We start from the raw sequence: 17,340 nt of genomic DNA, 5'->3' as shown, positions 1-17,340 counted from the left end.
AAAAATACTGCGACTCAATGAATTAAGAATTACTCAACTACACTCAAAATACAAAAATTAAAAAAATTCTAAAATTATTTTATACCCACAGTTCTATTATTTCCAAATTTATCCTTAAATTTAATTAGAATTTTTGTTGTCTATCCTACCATCACACGCTTTTCATGACGAGTCACATATTTCTTCACTACACGCTACTTTCCAGCATAATCTCATAGTTTACATTCACACACACAATTGTTCTTTAATTGAAAGATTTTCTGAACCCTCACTTCAAGAAGTGATAAAAGCAGACACCAAGCATTGTTCCATGTCCTTCGATATTTGGCGTCAGAGCAGGACAGCAATTGCATAAGTGAGGGTTCAAACGCTATGTGAGTGTATGATGCATCCTATGCTATGTTCTGTGGTAAATGTCGACTACCTGCTGTCTAAAATCAAAAAACGCATTAGAGGCCACATAAGATGTGTCTACCAGTTAATATGCGCATAGCTCGCTTGCTCACAGATTTTAATTTACAAATGCTATCTTTGTAAATAGTTTACTAAAATTCTTAGCAGACATTAACAGATAAAGGCAACCAGCATTTTATTTACATATTCGAAAAATATGATAAGTTATTACTAAAGGTCATTTTTGGTGCTTGGGTTCGGCGAGTATATCGCAGCGAGACTCATACTGTGTTGTAGAGAATAATTACATATATGTGTGTGCGTGCGTTTATGAAGCCGAGAAGAAAGGAATGTGCGTATTTGAAATGTCATATGCAGTAAAGAATTTGTTTGTGATATTAAAAAAAAACACTTTAAAAATGAGTTTTCGTTTTATCGCACTTGCAGTGGAGCTGCTAAAATTTTTAAATACCTAGTAGTAATGAAGTATCGTACATACTTGTAAACATGTTTCTTCAGCACACTTTGTATATGACTTTTTGAAATATTTAAATTTTCAGAATTATATTTAAAGACCTCAAACTGATATATTTTAAAATGCAGCACTTGTAAAATGATATTTAAAGTAGTCAACTTGCTGCGAAAGACTCATTTGAACTGTGAAATAGGACACAAGATTTTACGCTTACATTTTACATACATCCAATAAATATGTAAGCAAGCCGTTGTTTAATGAAATTCCTCACCAATCATTTCCTATTAAAGCAACAGCAGCTGTCACACGTCAAACAAATGTCCGCCCACAAAACTTCAACCACAAATAAATTAAACTTGTCAGTGAGAGAGCGCTTAGACGGGCGAGGCAAGCTATCGCCGTACTCGTAGAAGTCCCAAGTGAAAATGGCGGTTGAGGAGAAATTAATATTGATAAAAATTAGTAAATAGACAAAAATAAAATTAAAATCAGCCGAATGAAAGATTTTAAAACGAATAAGATGGCGTATAGAATTTTTAAAATTATGCTATGTATTAAAAGGCAGTAATATTTAAATCAACTTACTATATATAACATGTGAAAATCTTATATTGTGTATAATTCAACATTTTTATCAAGCAATATATTTATAAGCATACACTTACTTGCTTTACGCTATAAATTCATGTAAGTTGAATGCTTTTTGTGGAGAACGAAATTTGACAGCCTGTTTGCATGAAAGCGCTGACGTTCGTCATTGTACTCGCTGTCTACATCACACAAAGGCTTCAGCGAAGACCATTGCTCGCCAAATTTACTGGCGCATTGAGAGTTTCGATGGATGGTTGTGAAATATAAATTTCCTGTATATAACTATAGCTGCAATATTTATACCTTATATACAATACATATACATATACACTTTTCGAGCGGCAACATGACTTGCTTTAAGAGGTTACATGGGTCTTGTAACTTACAAAATAAATTTTTTTTTAGATTATTTTGCTTTAATTCAATTGAAAGCCGATCCGAGGCAAACTTCCAGATATATAAATGTTTAAAACTTTTAATTACAGTCGACTCGACCCGACCCCACTTTAAACGTGTTTTTCTCAAAACTGCTTTTTTGAAGTCGGTAGTCAAAACTTTTCGATAACTTATTAACCGATTGACTTGAAATTTTGCATGCATCTTTCTAAAATGTTTGACAACTGCTTGAACGCAGGATTTTTTTTCATCATTTACAATTCAGTTGAGAGTGATTACATAATAAAAATAAAATTTTTAAAATCTTTTTTATTAATTTATGAATCTCATGTGTAGTATTCCCATTTGGCTCAAAATTTTTGCTTAAGCAAATGTACTTTTCACTCTTAACCTTTAAAATTTTAATATTTTGTGTGTGAACTATAATAATATATACATGCCTTCGATTTCTTTTAATATTTTTTATTTATCCAACACATTCTTATAATGCTTCAAGCCATTTAATTGGTAAATATATTTAAAATTTTTCAAAATTTTTAGTTTCCTGCAAAATTAGAGCTTAAATGTTATACTCAACACGCTCAAACTCTTTAATATAATAATGCCTGCTTGGTTGTATAATGTATATTATTTCTATAACTTACACACTCACAAGAATTATAACTTTCTCGTTGTCATTGTTTTCCGTGGCAAACAAAAGCGAAAGCAATAAGGAAGAACTTCAAAACGCAACAAAGTAGAAAGTTAAAACAAAAACCACAGCCAAACAAAAGAAATTTGTGCAAGTGACATAATGAAAGGAAGGTTCTAGCTGTTGCACAGCCATAAACGGGCTACATATACATGTGTGTGTGTGTGCATGTATATGTGTGTGGCACATTATTCATACACATATGTTTTGGCGCGCTGATAACAATAGTCGCGCCAACGCGCAGAAATAATAAAAAGTACGACACACACAGGCACATATTAAATATAATAAAATTGTGGTACATATAATAGAGCGCTGCAGCCACCGCTGTTAGCAGGGTGTTGGAGTATTATTTTTGTATATTTTAGTTACTTCGGTTTAAGTAGGGGATTTCGTTTATATTTTTGGTGTAGAAGAATTAAAAAGCAAATACAAAAAACAAAAAAATAAAACCATTACCATTTAGAACGTGTGGTTCATGAAATACTATTCTTGGACTGTCACACAAATATGCATCCCAATGTACAATAGCTACACTTTTCATTCAGGCCAAACTCGCTTGAAGTAAAGTATCTTTTTCATATTTTGTTTAAATTTCGACACAGCGAGCTTTTGTCGCCAATTGCCTGCTTACCCTCCCCTTCAGCCATTTCCCGCTACTTTTTCTCTAAGCTAACGTATAGCGCTCCATTTTCTATCGGAAATCGCTGTGTGACAACCGGCAATTGCTACGCATCGTTTACGCCTTCAAGAATGTCTCTGAAAATACACAAGTGAAAAAAAAAACAGGACGAAGCATTTTATAAGCAAACGGCGGCGATGCATGGAACGTTGGTTTGAGCAGCGGGTGGCGTTTAATAAGCAATGGTGAGAGGGGAGCTTCGGGCTCAGCGGTGTCGCATTTAATAATTTAAATGAAATTATTTCTTCATGCAAAAGCGACGAAGACATAAAAATAAAATGGGAAAAGGAAAGGGAGAGACGTTAATGAGAAATATTTTAAAATTAACTGTCAATTAGGGTGTACTTAAAGAAACGAGACTTGAAATACTTTAAGCTGCCTCAACTCATAGAAAAAATATGAGGGAAGTAAATAATGAAATATAAATCAGGCATATCGCAATTAGTTTTACTCAAATGCTCATAATTTAATTTAATTATATATATAAAAAATAAAACAAACTTCAAGGCATACGTTCAGGCGCGCTAGCCTTATGTCAAAATATTTTGAGCAGATTAAAAAATAGAGCTTTACATGTCACTGTTTGATAATTTAAATACAAGCATGTACTCGTTTATTAAGCACAAAATACTTCCTCACAGGCAATCAAAGAGGCTTCACACAAAAGAACAGCATACACGCTTTAAATTGACATTTGGTGAACACTGACAAATTTACAATACGCAAACAATTTTTGTTTACTGTTAAAACATGAGTTAATGCGTGGCTGCATAGATATTTTCTTCGGATATGTACATATCTTCTCGGTGAAAAGATGAAATTAAATCGAAAACTGATATTGCTGGATTGTTGTGTGACCTATTTTGAGATTGAGACAACTATAGTAACTAGTGGGACCAGCACACATTCAATATTGCATGAACATTTGACTGTAATAAAAATTTATTCACGTTGGATCCCACACAATTTGTCATTCGCTCAAAAAATGCTCCTGTCGATTGGAAATGTTACGATAATACGATAGCGGTGTGCAGAAATACGTCTAGAACATCGCCACAGTTGATAAATCAACGAATGACTTCTTAGTATTCCTGTACGTAAAAAATAATTTGAAAGAGGTCAACTTTTTCGACACTTCAAGAGACGGTTAATGCGTTTTGAAGATACCTCAATCAGACTGGCAAAAGTGCTTCGAAAATTGGTATAAACGCATGCAAAAGTTATTAGACCTTAATGAGAAATATTTTCGATGATAATATTATTGGTTTTTGTTCTCTCATCACCAAATATAAGAGGCAACCTTCGCATTTGTTTAACTCTGCTTCTTCAGCACTGGTCAAAACATCAGTGTATTTAAACATATACCTGAAGTTATGCGGGTTTTTTTCAAATATTATACAGTTAAACATTTCTTAGTTTTAACAATTCATTGTTGCCTGATCATTAGAAAATGATCCCTGAAAGCGTGACCGACTGTACTTACTAGGCAAGGCAAAACCGAGATTACATCCTAGACGCCATTTAGAAGCTCTCGTAAACGTGGCGGAACAAAACTTTACCCCATTCATCAAGTATATATCTGCTAAATTTAATATCTTATGTAGATACCCCAAATTTGAGGTCCCTCGCTGACTAAGTGCAATAGACGGGAAAGCTTATTCTATGGGTATCGGCGAGTTCACTACCAATGGATACCGACTATGCTATGGAAAAGTGAGATTATCCTAAAGGTATCGGACAGTTCGCAATTATTGAAATAACTTACAACTCGGACCCACATATCCTTATCTTTGTTTCCATCGTATCGAATTTTGCTGATTAACATATGTAGATACTCATGGAGCCTGAAAGCATTCATTGAGTCAAACAGGAAAAATATATACGCTTGAGTTTATCCACAAATACATGCTTATGGTATATATGCGTAGAATCTGCGAAATATTTACGAAATACATAAGGGAAATAAATCCCTTGCAGGCGCACACACGCATACACATACATACTTCCACTATATAGGCGCTATGTATGTATGTAGCTCTTCATCCCCAGTTTAACGGAAGGTTCCTCTATTGTTGCTGCTCATTTTATGTTTCGCACGATTTTCGTCTTATACACAGCTGATGTGTGCGTGTGTATGTAGACATTGTTCATCAAGTTTGCAGTGCGTAGGAAGTTGCCCAAGGACATGGACTTGGTTGGTTGCGTAGAGTTTGTTTGACGTTGAGTTTTTGAGCTTATTGAGAGAAAGATGAATTTTCTGCGGCTGGCTGCTGAAATATGCTTTCTTTTCAAGTCAAACAGAGGTCGCTGGGGAAGGGTGTGTGTGGCTATATGTGGGCGTGTGTGTTCGTGTGAAAAATGTTGTTGCCAGTCAAACTTAGTTCAACTTGAATTTATTGGCTTGCGGTCGAATTGTGTGACAGCAAGACAACACAAAAAGTTAAATATAAAATTTAACAAAAAAAAAGTACAGAAAAAAATAGAAGAATAAAAAAAAAGAAAACTAAAATTGGAAAAATTTCAAGTATATATTTTTTAGTACATAGTTTTTCTAAACTTAATAAGCGAAGAGTGTTATTGGTAATATTTTAATGGGAAGCGGCGACACGAGAAATTTAGACATAATATTTTCATAAATTCTCAAAATTTGCTAAGCTTTGCCTCTCCAAAAGATAGTTCACTCCAATCGGCCTAATAATCCTGTAGGCAGCCAATAAAAAATGATCACCAATAATACAAAATTAAATCTAGTTACAAACTGGTTAGCAATAACAATAATAATAACAATAACTGCAAGTCATCACACAAAAGGCAGTGCGTCAAGGGCTGCTACAAAATTTGATATAAAGTAACTGGGTCAGTTTCTCCCATTCTGCGTCGTTTCTCGCGCAAACGAAAAAAAATTATTACACTTCTGTCGCTCCTCACAGCAGCCTGTTCGCCCCACCAGCAACTTTACATTCCATTACACTTTACTCGCCACTTAACGCGTCGTCGGCAGCACTTCACTTTTCGCGCAACAAATTGCCCCGATTTCTTTATCCATTGCAAAGCCAAGTTCCTGACCTCTTACCGCGCGCGCACCACTCTTTTGCCCCGTGAGTCTGACTCCTCCTGATCTCCTCCCTCTTCGAACGCGCATTTATATTTAATTGCGTAAATTAAATTTTCAACCGGCTTTCGTGTGCCGCATTAAGGGATCTGCAGCGTAGCCACCCAGCGGCCAATGGCCATTGCACAACACAGTTCGCTTTGACCATATTTTCCGTGTTCTATATCCTTCCATTGGCGCTTTCGCGCCTCGCTTTCAACACCAACGCGCGCTGCTTTATGCTTCTGAAAGGTAAATGTATAAAATTTATGAGTCGCTTTTATCAGCGCTTCCTTTACGCTGATGCCTGCCTTGTCTGCATTGCTGCTGCTGCACCTTGGGTCCCGAGATTGTTGCATTTCGCTGGCAGTAAAGTGCCAGTTTACCAGATATGCAACTGTAGGCATGCATGTGAGTAAGCATATAAGTGTATGTGTGTGTGTGAGTGTGATCAAATAAGTAAATTATGTGTGTGCTGCCTTCGCGTAACTCCGGGCAAAGTATGTCAGTTCAAACATACACATATATATATATTCATTCATATTTACCAACACATTTTTATATGCTTTATACACGAGTAAGTAGATGTGTGAGTGCGCCTGCAGCTAGGCTTGATACACTGTGTAAATGTGCAATAAATGCATTTTGCGATTTTCTGAATTATTAAGTGCGCTCATAATGAATGCAAATGAGTGAAAACATACTCGAAAATCGCTGGCTTGTAAATTATGAATCGCTATCATTTCTGCGCATTACGAAAACACAAACCACCACGCGCATAACTGTGGCGCGCATATTGTCTGCAACGCGGAAACAATTGCGGCAGCATGAATATGGAATATGTGCTAAGCGCATTTAACGCGTTAATAAATGTGCGCATTTTTAATTTGTATTTGTTTATTGCAGAGCTCTTTATATTTATGTAAACCTTGTGGATCATTATTAATTAAAATAGATTAAAAATATTTATCAATCATTTGCGTCGATAATTGCTAAGAAATTATGATTTCCAATAAATTACTGCAGTTGTTGAAAATTTAAATCTGACTGAAAATGTGTAGCGTTGAGCGAACGAGAAAATATTAAGGCTTTTTTGTTCTGGAAGCCCAATAAACACTGCCCTAGTAGATGTTCAGTGTTGTTGATCTTATGAAGAGAGCTAGCCGCTGCCAACGACTTCTCTTTTCATCGGGAATATTTATTTTGAATATCGATTGAGTCAAATAAAATATGAATAATTAAGGTTTTCAAAAATACTTTCTCTTTATCTTGTTTTCAAAGATCAATAGCTCTTTCACATTTTTTTATTCTCTTACGTATATAGAAAGGTTCATAAAGAACGTAAGTTACAGCTTTTTATTACTTCCCAAAAAATTTGCTTTTTAGTATCCATTTAGTGAGAGGTATTTATTCTCTTCAAAAAATTTGAAAAAATCGAAAAAATTTATTTCATCTATCGTTGGCCTAGATATTCAAAAATATTTCCCGGTTTAGTCTTAATTATACCTTGGACTGAATGTATTAAGCTTGCCACGAAGTTTGTAACACACAGAAGGAAACGTCGAAGACCCTATAAAGTATATATGTACAAGTATATAAATGATCAGCATGACTAGCTGAGTCGATTTAGCCATGTCCGTCTGTCTAGTTTCTCAGCTATTGATGAAATTTTCTCATGTCCTTTTCTCGCCAAGAAGCGGTCGAAATGACCGATATCGTCGGCTATAGTATATAGCTGTCATACAGACTGAACGATCGAAATAATATGCTTGTATGGAAAGTTAACACGTTTTCTTGTTTTAAACGTGTTTTCATCGAAAGTATGTATACCAGTCGATTTACTTGAAATTTTACGTGAATCAACTTAGGCAATAATAATTATTTATTTGTTTTTTATGCAGTAATTATTTTTTTGTTATTTATTAAATTTTTTTCTTTGCTATTATTTCAAGCTACACTTTTTGAGCGTGATAACCGATATGGAAACATTTTTTTTCTTTTATTGAATACATAAGAAGCTAATATTATTTGAAATGTTTTTATTATCTTACAATAATTGTAGGTTATTCAAGAATTTTTATCATTGAAACCAGGGAAAAGGAATGCCCAACATATTCCAGTGTTAGAGCGCCTCAAAATTAGCGTTTTTATAATAATTTTCCGTTAAAGCTAGATCGGACAAAATAATAATTTTCAGAATTCAAATTAAAATACTCAACATTTCTAAAGATTAAATATTATTATATATGAATCCGTTAAACATATGCAGAAACTATTTAAACCTTTTTTTGTGACTTTGTTATATATTAAAATAATTGATTTTCGAGCCTTCAATACTTAGTCAAAAGAATAAATGTATTAGCTTACCGTTACCGGATCCGTTAAACATATGCAGAAACTATTTAAACCTTTTTTGTGACTTTGTTATATATAATATTAAAATAATTGATTTTCGAGCTTTCAATACTTAGTCAAAAGAATAAATGTATTAGCTCTCAATTATTAATAATAAATATCTTTTATAATTAAGAAAATTGTATCTAAAATATTATTATTTTTGTATCACCCTGCTCTTCAATTAATTTGTTCCACTTGCGATAAGCGAAAATACGCCAAAAAGTATGCAAAAATTTTGCGCATACTTTGTGATCGTGTTAGGTTTATTTCGGTTACGGAATTTCTTGATTCAGTTGCCGCGCTCAAAACACGCGATAGAAGCTATGCAATAGCTTAAAGATTAATGGTGAAAGTTTTATTTTTTTCAATTGAACGCTTGAAATTCGGAAAACAGCGCGTGGGAAGTTTTGCCTCACCCGTCTATTGCTCAGACCTGGCTCCTTCTGGCTACCATTATTTTCCATACGATACAGCACGCCCTCACTGTAATACGGGTAGATAAGCACAGGATATACAAAATTTGGCTTGATTCGTTCTTGAACGCCAAGTCGGCTCAGTTTTTTTGGGATCGAATAAACAAATTGGCAGAAAGATGGGCAATTATAAAGGCTTCAGATAAGCAGTAATTTGAATAGTACTATTGTGCATGTTTTTTTATATTATACAATATATATATCTAGTTATGGACTTTGACTCTATAATCTAAATTTTTCAGTTGGCACTTATTTTATGGAATCGTACTTTTTGGCAAAAAGTGTGTGAAAAAGAGACTAAAAGGCTATTTTTGATTGTATAAATAATGCTCTCACTGATCTATACTTCAATACATACAGTACCTATTATAAGCGATTTTATTGCTGGTGCCATGATATCTGCTGCTGATTTAAATATTAAATACTTTGCGAAATTACAAATTTAGCACAACTAATAGACAGTTACGTGACAAATGTTATGAAAAATAAATTAATTTGCACAGTTTTGGCGAAATTTAGCAACAATGAATATTCATGCTGTTTTTCAGTAATATTGTGCCAAAAGCGCTCTTTTTAATGAACAAAAATGAGACCAAAGAATTATGTTTTTCTAGAGATATTGTTGATACCAAGTGGCATTTCAATAGTTATAAAAAAATAGCTGCATATAAATCATTAGTAATGACATACACACATATAATATATATCCTGTCAGTTTTCAGTGATCTGGCACACAGTTTTTAACTTTAAAAATTCGATACTTTCCGTTTTTGCAAGGCGCTTTGTTCCCCGAAATTTATCATATTATTTTTGCATACTTTTTAAGCCATGAAATCTGACACGAAAATGCAGCATTTTCACTTTTCACCTTTTGCAAACATATTTTATGCAATTTGTTATAGAAAAAGGGCGAAAAAAGTGCTGACTATGTAGAATTTGCTGCTCATATACAGGAACATACTATAAAAACATGTTGCTCACTGCGAACGCTTACGAAAGTGTTGATAAAAATGTGTATTTATTATTAATAACCTCATACAGATATGACAAAGAGCAGCAGTGGAATCTGCACTCAAAATAAACGATTGCGAAGAAAATAAATCTCCATTGAGATATGAAAGCGAAAAAATTGTACAAAAGCTATGGAGCTACATATTTATCATGTATGTACATATTTGTGTGTGATGAGACTTGTAAAAACAAAAAGATAACAGCAAAATAAATAAAAAAACAATACAAATGCTTTTATATAACAAGTATATAATAAAATATCAGAAAGCGAAAATCCAATGACAAGAGCGAAGGACAAAGCGAGTGCACACACATACACACTCACACACATACCACGCATACAGTGCGAGTCCTCGAGTGGCAACAATGAAACAATAAATTGTTTACAATTTCATTTAACAACAAAAGAATGTGTTTGCAACAAATTGTGGGGCATATGAAAGCAAGACAACAAACACTTACATATACAATAAATGAAGGAGAGTTCATAAAGCGAGCAGAACAGGGTGGTGATGGCTGAAGTGGTTGGTGGCGTGTGGCGAGTGAAGGGTATTTGAAGTGGCAGCGCCATCAATTAACTTTGTTATTAGAAATAATAGGACACAAGGATTACAGAAATAAGAATTGTCTTTTATAATCGAATTAATTGAAAGCTGCTTGTATGTGTGAGCAGTTAGAAATATGTTATTGCATATTTCTTTAAATTAATAACGATGAAGTTATCGTTATTAAACTCTCATGCGCGTAAAATCTAGAAAATTTATAAAAAAATATGAAAGCAGAGTATATTTAATTTGCAACACGTCATGCATGTATATCGAATTTACATATATGTACTTGAAAATTATCTCCGAAAATTTGTAGTTGATCCGGCAAATAGCTTCGGAGATATTTTTTTGAATTTTTAACTTAGTGAAATCGACTCCCAAAACCTTAAACGCGTTTCTCTCAAAGTGCTGTTTTCAGTGTCGGTGACAAAAATTTCTCCGAATCAGCTGGACCGACTTGAAAACTTCACACGACCTTCTTAGGCATACTTTTCAGTTATTGATTGAAGCTAAAAGATTATCAATTGTAAATTTTTCTAAAAAACAAGCTTTTTATGGCGATCTTGTCAGAAATTAAAATTTTAGTCAGTGCTGCGATCATTAACTGTCTTCATCTGTTATTATAGTAATCTTTTCTAGATTTAGTAATTGAGATACTTTTGAGAGGAAACATCTTCCGCAACGCCAGATACCTTTTTCGGAGGTCTTTCTGGAAATTGACGATTATTAAACTGCATCCATGAATGAATAAACATTTTACACAGAGCTGCTTAACTATATAGAACTAAAGTTTGATATTAGAGAATTTTAACTTTTCAAAAAAATTCTTTTTAATTTTTTATTCACTAGTCCAAAAGGGATTTAGATGTATTGCTTTTCTCTACCTCCGCTGCTTCTTTAACAAGCTCGCATTAAACAGATTAATTGAAACTATTTCCTAGTTGCCATTGGAAACCCTGTAGAGGTTCCGCCTATCCTAAGGTAGCTGCTGGTACAACTCAAGCTCTTTATATACAGAATGTAAATCACTATTAAGCTTTTACACTTTATTTTCGCACATAACCTTAAATTTTGAAACAAATGTTTGCAGAATTGCTGCAAAAGCTTACCCATATGAATATCCAAAGCAAAATTTTAACAAAAAAGCCAAATTCCCAACGAAATTACAGTAAAACTGAAATACATACCCGTTTGTTCTAGGAAACATTGCTTGCAACCAAAAATAATACTCACACATTTTGGAATCATTTTCCCCCCGTATTTTGGTTGCTGTTTTCCACAATCCAGGCGTATAAAAGTTTCTGCGAACTTGCAATACTTTGCACCAAGCAGTGTTGTTTACTCACTTCGGAGCTTACAAAGCGCACCACTACTTGCCTTTGCCGCTTTCTGTGAATACCAATCTACTTTGCTTGCCACACCCGCTCAGCTGCGACCGCGCCAGCAACTTTGTATGTAAGTGTGGCAGCACTACGAAAGCAGTATGCCACGCTTTAGTTGTTGTGGTTGTTGCAACTTTTTGCACAACTTCCACTCCCTTTTTGAATGTTGTTTTTCATTTGTTTTTGTATTTGCTTACAACAACCACTGCGGTCTTTCGGCTACATTGTTTTTGTTGCACAAATTGTTGCAACTCTTCTTAGCTTTTTTGCCATTCTCATTGTTGTACACCGTTGCCATTGTTGTTATTATTATTGCAGTCGGTTTGTGTGTGTGTGTGATTGTGTGTTTGTTTTTTAATTTGCAACGCTCGGAAATAGGTCAACTGCATGCAATACTGCGGCATCCAGCAACAATAATAAGAAAAACAATGGGGAACAGCAATGAGGACAAACAACAACGATTTTTCTATTTGTTGCCGCACGCATACAGACACATACATTTCGACCATACCCATTTACACTAGCAACATGCGGTTATGTCGGCAGCAAAACTGTGTACTTGCTGTAAGAGTCCCTGGATGAACTGGGTGTGGTGTAGCTGTACATACATATATGCATATAGAATTTATATCAGCGCTTCAACTTGTGTGGTACAGTTAAAACAAAAAAACAAGCAAAAACGTTAACTTCGGTGGCAGCGAAGCTATAATACCCTTCACAGATAAAAAGTTGTCTATACAATAACTTGATTTTCATCGTTCAGTTTGTATGGCAGCTATATGTTATAGTGCGATCTAAAGATCTAAAAAATCTAAAAAATTTAGATGCAAATTACACCGTTAGCTTTGACAATAATCTGTGTATATGTTTAATGAAGATTCTTGACATATAAAAAAGTTTTTCATACAACGAGTTTATTTTGATCTTTGTATGACAGCTTTATGCTATAGTTAGCCGATCTGAAACAGTTTTCTCGGAGATTATAGCCATGTCCTGGGTAATAATGCAGGAAAAATTTCGTGACGATATTCAAATAGAAAAGTTTCCTCTACAGCAACTTGATTTTGATCTTTATGAGCTTTATGCTATAGTAGTCCGATATCGGCGATTCCAACAAATAATCGGAATAATTTCTTACCGATACCTTAAAATCAGAAAAGCTAGTTCGCGTATAAATAAACGAACATAGCTAAAACAACTCAACTTGTCACGCTGATCATTTATAAATATATCTTAAGGGGTCGCCGAAATTTCCTTCGGACTGTTTTGTAGAAAAAATGTCAAACAAGAAAGTGTTTGGGGTAGTACTCCACCGATTGATTGCTTTCAGAAATTGTACTTCGATAAAATGAGTTGAAATTAGGGAAAGTTTTTAGTGTCGTCAAACTTTACTCACTTTCTTAAAATTAAAATGTTTGTAACCAGAGTCTTCTATCCACTTCCTCCAGCTATCAGTGGTTTCAGATTTACTGTTATTTGTCGAAGGAGGAATGCTACAAAGCGTTAAAGCAGCTCTGATTGAATCTTCGCAATTGATAAGCGCCTTTTGAGTGATATAAATACTTTTTGTGGCTTAACAATGCCTGCTTTGGGAGGAGCAGCATTAGAAAACAATCTTTCTTTAAACTTTAAGTTTGTCTAGCTCCAAACTTACCCTGTCAAGTCTAAAAGCATTAATCCCTACTGTCACATTTGTCAATGTGACAGTGCTCGACGGGTAAGAATTCGAATTTACTACTTTCTTTCGTGATCCCGAGTGTCATGGGGTTGATATTTACACGCTCGACCACTCGCTAACAGTAATTTATGTTACTACAACAAATTATCTATATACGAAGACGTCTTGACAATTAAATATCTCAAATATAATTTGTTATGTAATCCTGCATATATTTGTATGTATCTAAACTTTTGTACAATATCCCGAGTAGAAGAGCATATTCCCATTCACTCGCAATTAAAATCGTTAATAGTGTGAATTGTGGTTTTTTTTGCATGTCGTTTGAATATAGTTGTTGGTGTTGCGTTGTCTGTAGCTGAGTTGTTGGTTCAAAGCTAGTCAAGGCTTCTTGGTGCTTAGTGCTGGCGCCAACCAGTTGCAGGTGTCTCACAGACAAGAAAGCTAAAATGCGGTGAGTGCAACAAAGTGACAGCGGCAGGTGGGGCAGTAGCTCAAGTACAGCAAATTTACGAGCAAAACACGCTGAAAATGCAAATAGTAAGTAGGTAAAGGCACGAAAGGCGCTGTGAACTGCATACAAGTTAAGTGTATGCGTGTGTGTGTGTGTCTGTGTTTGTTCATAAGAACAATGAAATTTCTTTAATGTAAACAAAAACACATTTTTCACTTTGTGGCGAAGTAACTTTTCTACGCGGCATGCCACACACATGCAAATTGTTTTTCTATGCAACAGCAACGGTTGTGCACTGCGCCGCTGGCCACTTCCGTGAGTGGTAGCAAGGCGAGTGGTGAGTGGCAAGTGACTGGAACGGAAGTAATATATGAAATGCAGGCATGTCTGCTAGCTATTGGTTTTTGTGTATGTGTATGCGCGCAAATTAGTGTCAGTGTTGCCTGACAGCCAGGGGGTTGGCTTGCAAAAACTGCAACTAATGCCACATTTTCCATGCAACTCTGCTGCCGCTTTAATTTTCGTTCCACGGCTTGAAGCTTTTTTCAAATGGCATAGAACGAATACATTTTTTCTTTTTGACCGTACTTGCCACACTTTGCTGCACATTGTCAAGCGCACAAGCTTGCTTACACACACATGCGCTCTGTTGCGCGAGCAGCGTTTGTCAGCAGCGCAGCTGTCGCGGTCATTCATGCAACTGGTGGTTAATATTTGTTATATTTATATACAGTTATGTGCTGTTGCAACACATGCTAGTTGTACATATGTACTATATGTGCTACTAGAATATATATAAGCGGGTGGCAGCTCTACTTGCTACACATAAATTATTGATTTGTATTTGTATTAACATTATTGCTTTTCTGGCGTTGCATATTATTTCTTTTACACTGTACTACACTTCATTTCCGCACGCAATTTCACATTTCATATTTATGGGTTATTCAGCATTTCTTATTTCACGAAAGTACGAGTGTCCGCTTTCTAATAAATTATGTTGCAACATTTTCACAATACAAGCACAAGCAGTTGCACTTTGCGGGTTGCCATATTTCTTTCACATAAAATATTTATGGAAATTTATGAAATGATAAATGAAGAATAATGCGAATTTGTTTATTTGTAAATATGCTGACAGTTAATAAATAAGTAAACAACAACAACAAGATCACTTATTACAATTGCTTTTTCCCTTATCTTCCTTGGCGTAGCTTGTAGCTCGCAAGAAATGTGAGCAACACAATATATTTGTGATGATTTCTTAATATATTATATTTACATAAACTTGTTTTTGAAAACATACATTAGTTACTAAATTGTTCTTGAATCACAAGTAACAACCCTGAACGCTTAGGTTAATAGCTATGGCTGATCCCTAAAACAGGCATCAGACTTGTACTTTTATAAAAATATTTGTGAAGTTCGGAATGAAACTTCTTTATTCTTAATCACAAATCTGCGTAGAAACTTTGTTTTTATTTTCGCCAGTTTGCCGAGATTCCTGAAGATGTGCGAAGCGAGCGATTTTAGTCTCGATCTCGCAAAAACGGTTCAAGCCAAAGGAAGTGGTGGGATGGTTAGATCTTGTCTTCTTCCAAGCAGCTTTTACAACTGACTTTCGGCAAGGTGTTTAACCTTGACGCATCGATTGGTTAGTGACCAGTTAGCAACCCCACAACTAGGTAAAGGCCGATAATAAGTCTACTAAAACATATTACATTTGCATAAAATTAAATGTTTTATTAGACTAGTAAAAATGATCTGCTTTAAAACCAATATGCACCTTTTTGTTCGATAACGTATTACCATTTCGAGAGTAATTTCACTAAGCCATACTCATAGAAACCCTCGCTTATATTGCAAAATCCGAAAGAGTTGATGTTTACAAACTTCTCTTGAGGCGAATTTTTCAGCAAGAAAATCTCTCGACATAGACAGGAAAACCTAATAATCATTTCATACCAAGTCCAGATTTTAAAGCAAATGCATAAGAACATCCCAACCTTACAACGGAGCTTCTGGCGAGTCCCTGTTGATGTGTGTGGCCTGGCGTTGTTCTGATGGAACACAATTAATTTCCTATTAATCAAAGCTTGCCGCTTCTGACCGATTGCTTTCTGCAGACGGTACAAATATTAACTAATTGAAATTTATTGACTATTATTGCAATCTGAATAAAGAACTTGGCCGTAGGGTAGCAGCTCGTATTAGACGATTCCTTGCTAATCGCACTTTACATTTTGCAAAATCTGTCTGACCGTCAATTCTGGCTTGGCCACTATATCACCGTAATTGAAACATGACCTTTTTCCGCTTGACGTTGTCGGAAGTAGCCACTTTTCATCATCAGTAACCATCCGCTTCAGACATTGCTCGATTCCGAGTTCCGATTCAGCAGCGATTCTCAGATGGAAATTCAGTCCATGAGGATTTTTCGCAAATACATCGTGCTTCATTTTTCATCCAGCATTATTTAAACTATTCCTAACGGTTTTCTATGCAATGTTTAGCTTCTCAAAAATCGAATTATTACTTACCTGACAGTCAGATCTCACGATTTCCATTATTTATCCAGATTTAGACAACAAGCTTGTTGAGCGGGGTGCAGGATGCATCTTGGAATTCACAATTACCGGAACAAAATTGATGCAACCAACATACCTTAGTCATAGGAGCATAAACGCTATTCACATTTTTAGCCGTCTTGCTTGCGTTTTCACCTTTATCGAAGAAAACCTGTACCATATGGCAGAGAGAACTCTTTGTTGGTGTCCAGTTCGGACGCGTTCTCAAAGAAGACTGAGTAAAGCAATCACAAAACTGTATGGCAGTGTTGGCCCCCAAGAGAACCGTGTGACTGCTTAATGACAAGCTTCTGTCAAGGCCAGTGGTCACGAAGTATGACTCTTAAAACAGCGGAGGCTCTAACACTTTTCCATTCTACAATACTAATACTGAGGCGGAGTTGCCTTTTCTTACCAGATCATCAACTTTACAGTTACCGGTAATTTTTCTGTAGTCTGTAGCTCATACTAGTCGCATCAAAAAGTAACTGGCAGTAATAGTGAGGCTAAA

At 35.2% G+C, this 17,340-nt stretch overlaps 1 protein-coding gene across 1 annotated transcript in view; it reads left to right on the top strand.

Annotated features, from left to right (window-relative positions):
* Positions 1–17,340, top strand: part of LOC106624863 (nicotinic Acetylcholine Receptor alpha5) — a 177,739-nt gene that overhangs the window by 15,919 nt on the left and 144,480 nt on the right. The window lies entirely within an intron of this gene.

Source organism: Bactrocera oleae, chromosome 3 (genome assembly GCF_042242935.1).
Source record: "Bactrocera oleae isolate idBacOlea1 chromosome 3, idBacOlea1, whole genome shotgun sequence".
In the NCBI taxonomy this organism is placed as follows: Eukaryota; Metazoa; Arthropoda; class Insecta; order Diptera; family Tephritidae; genus Bactrocera; species Bactrocera oleae.
This window is presented reverse-complemented; position numbering and strand designations above follow the sequence as displayed.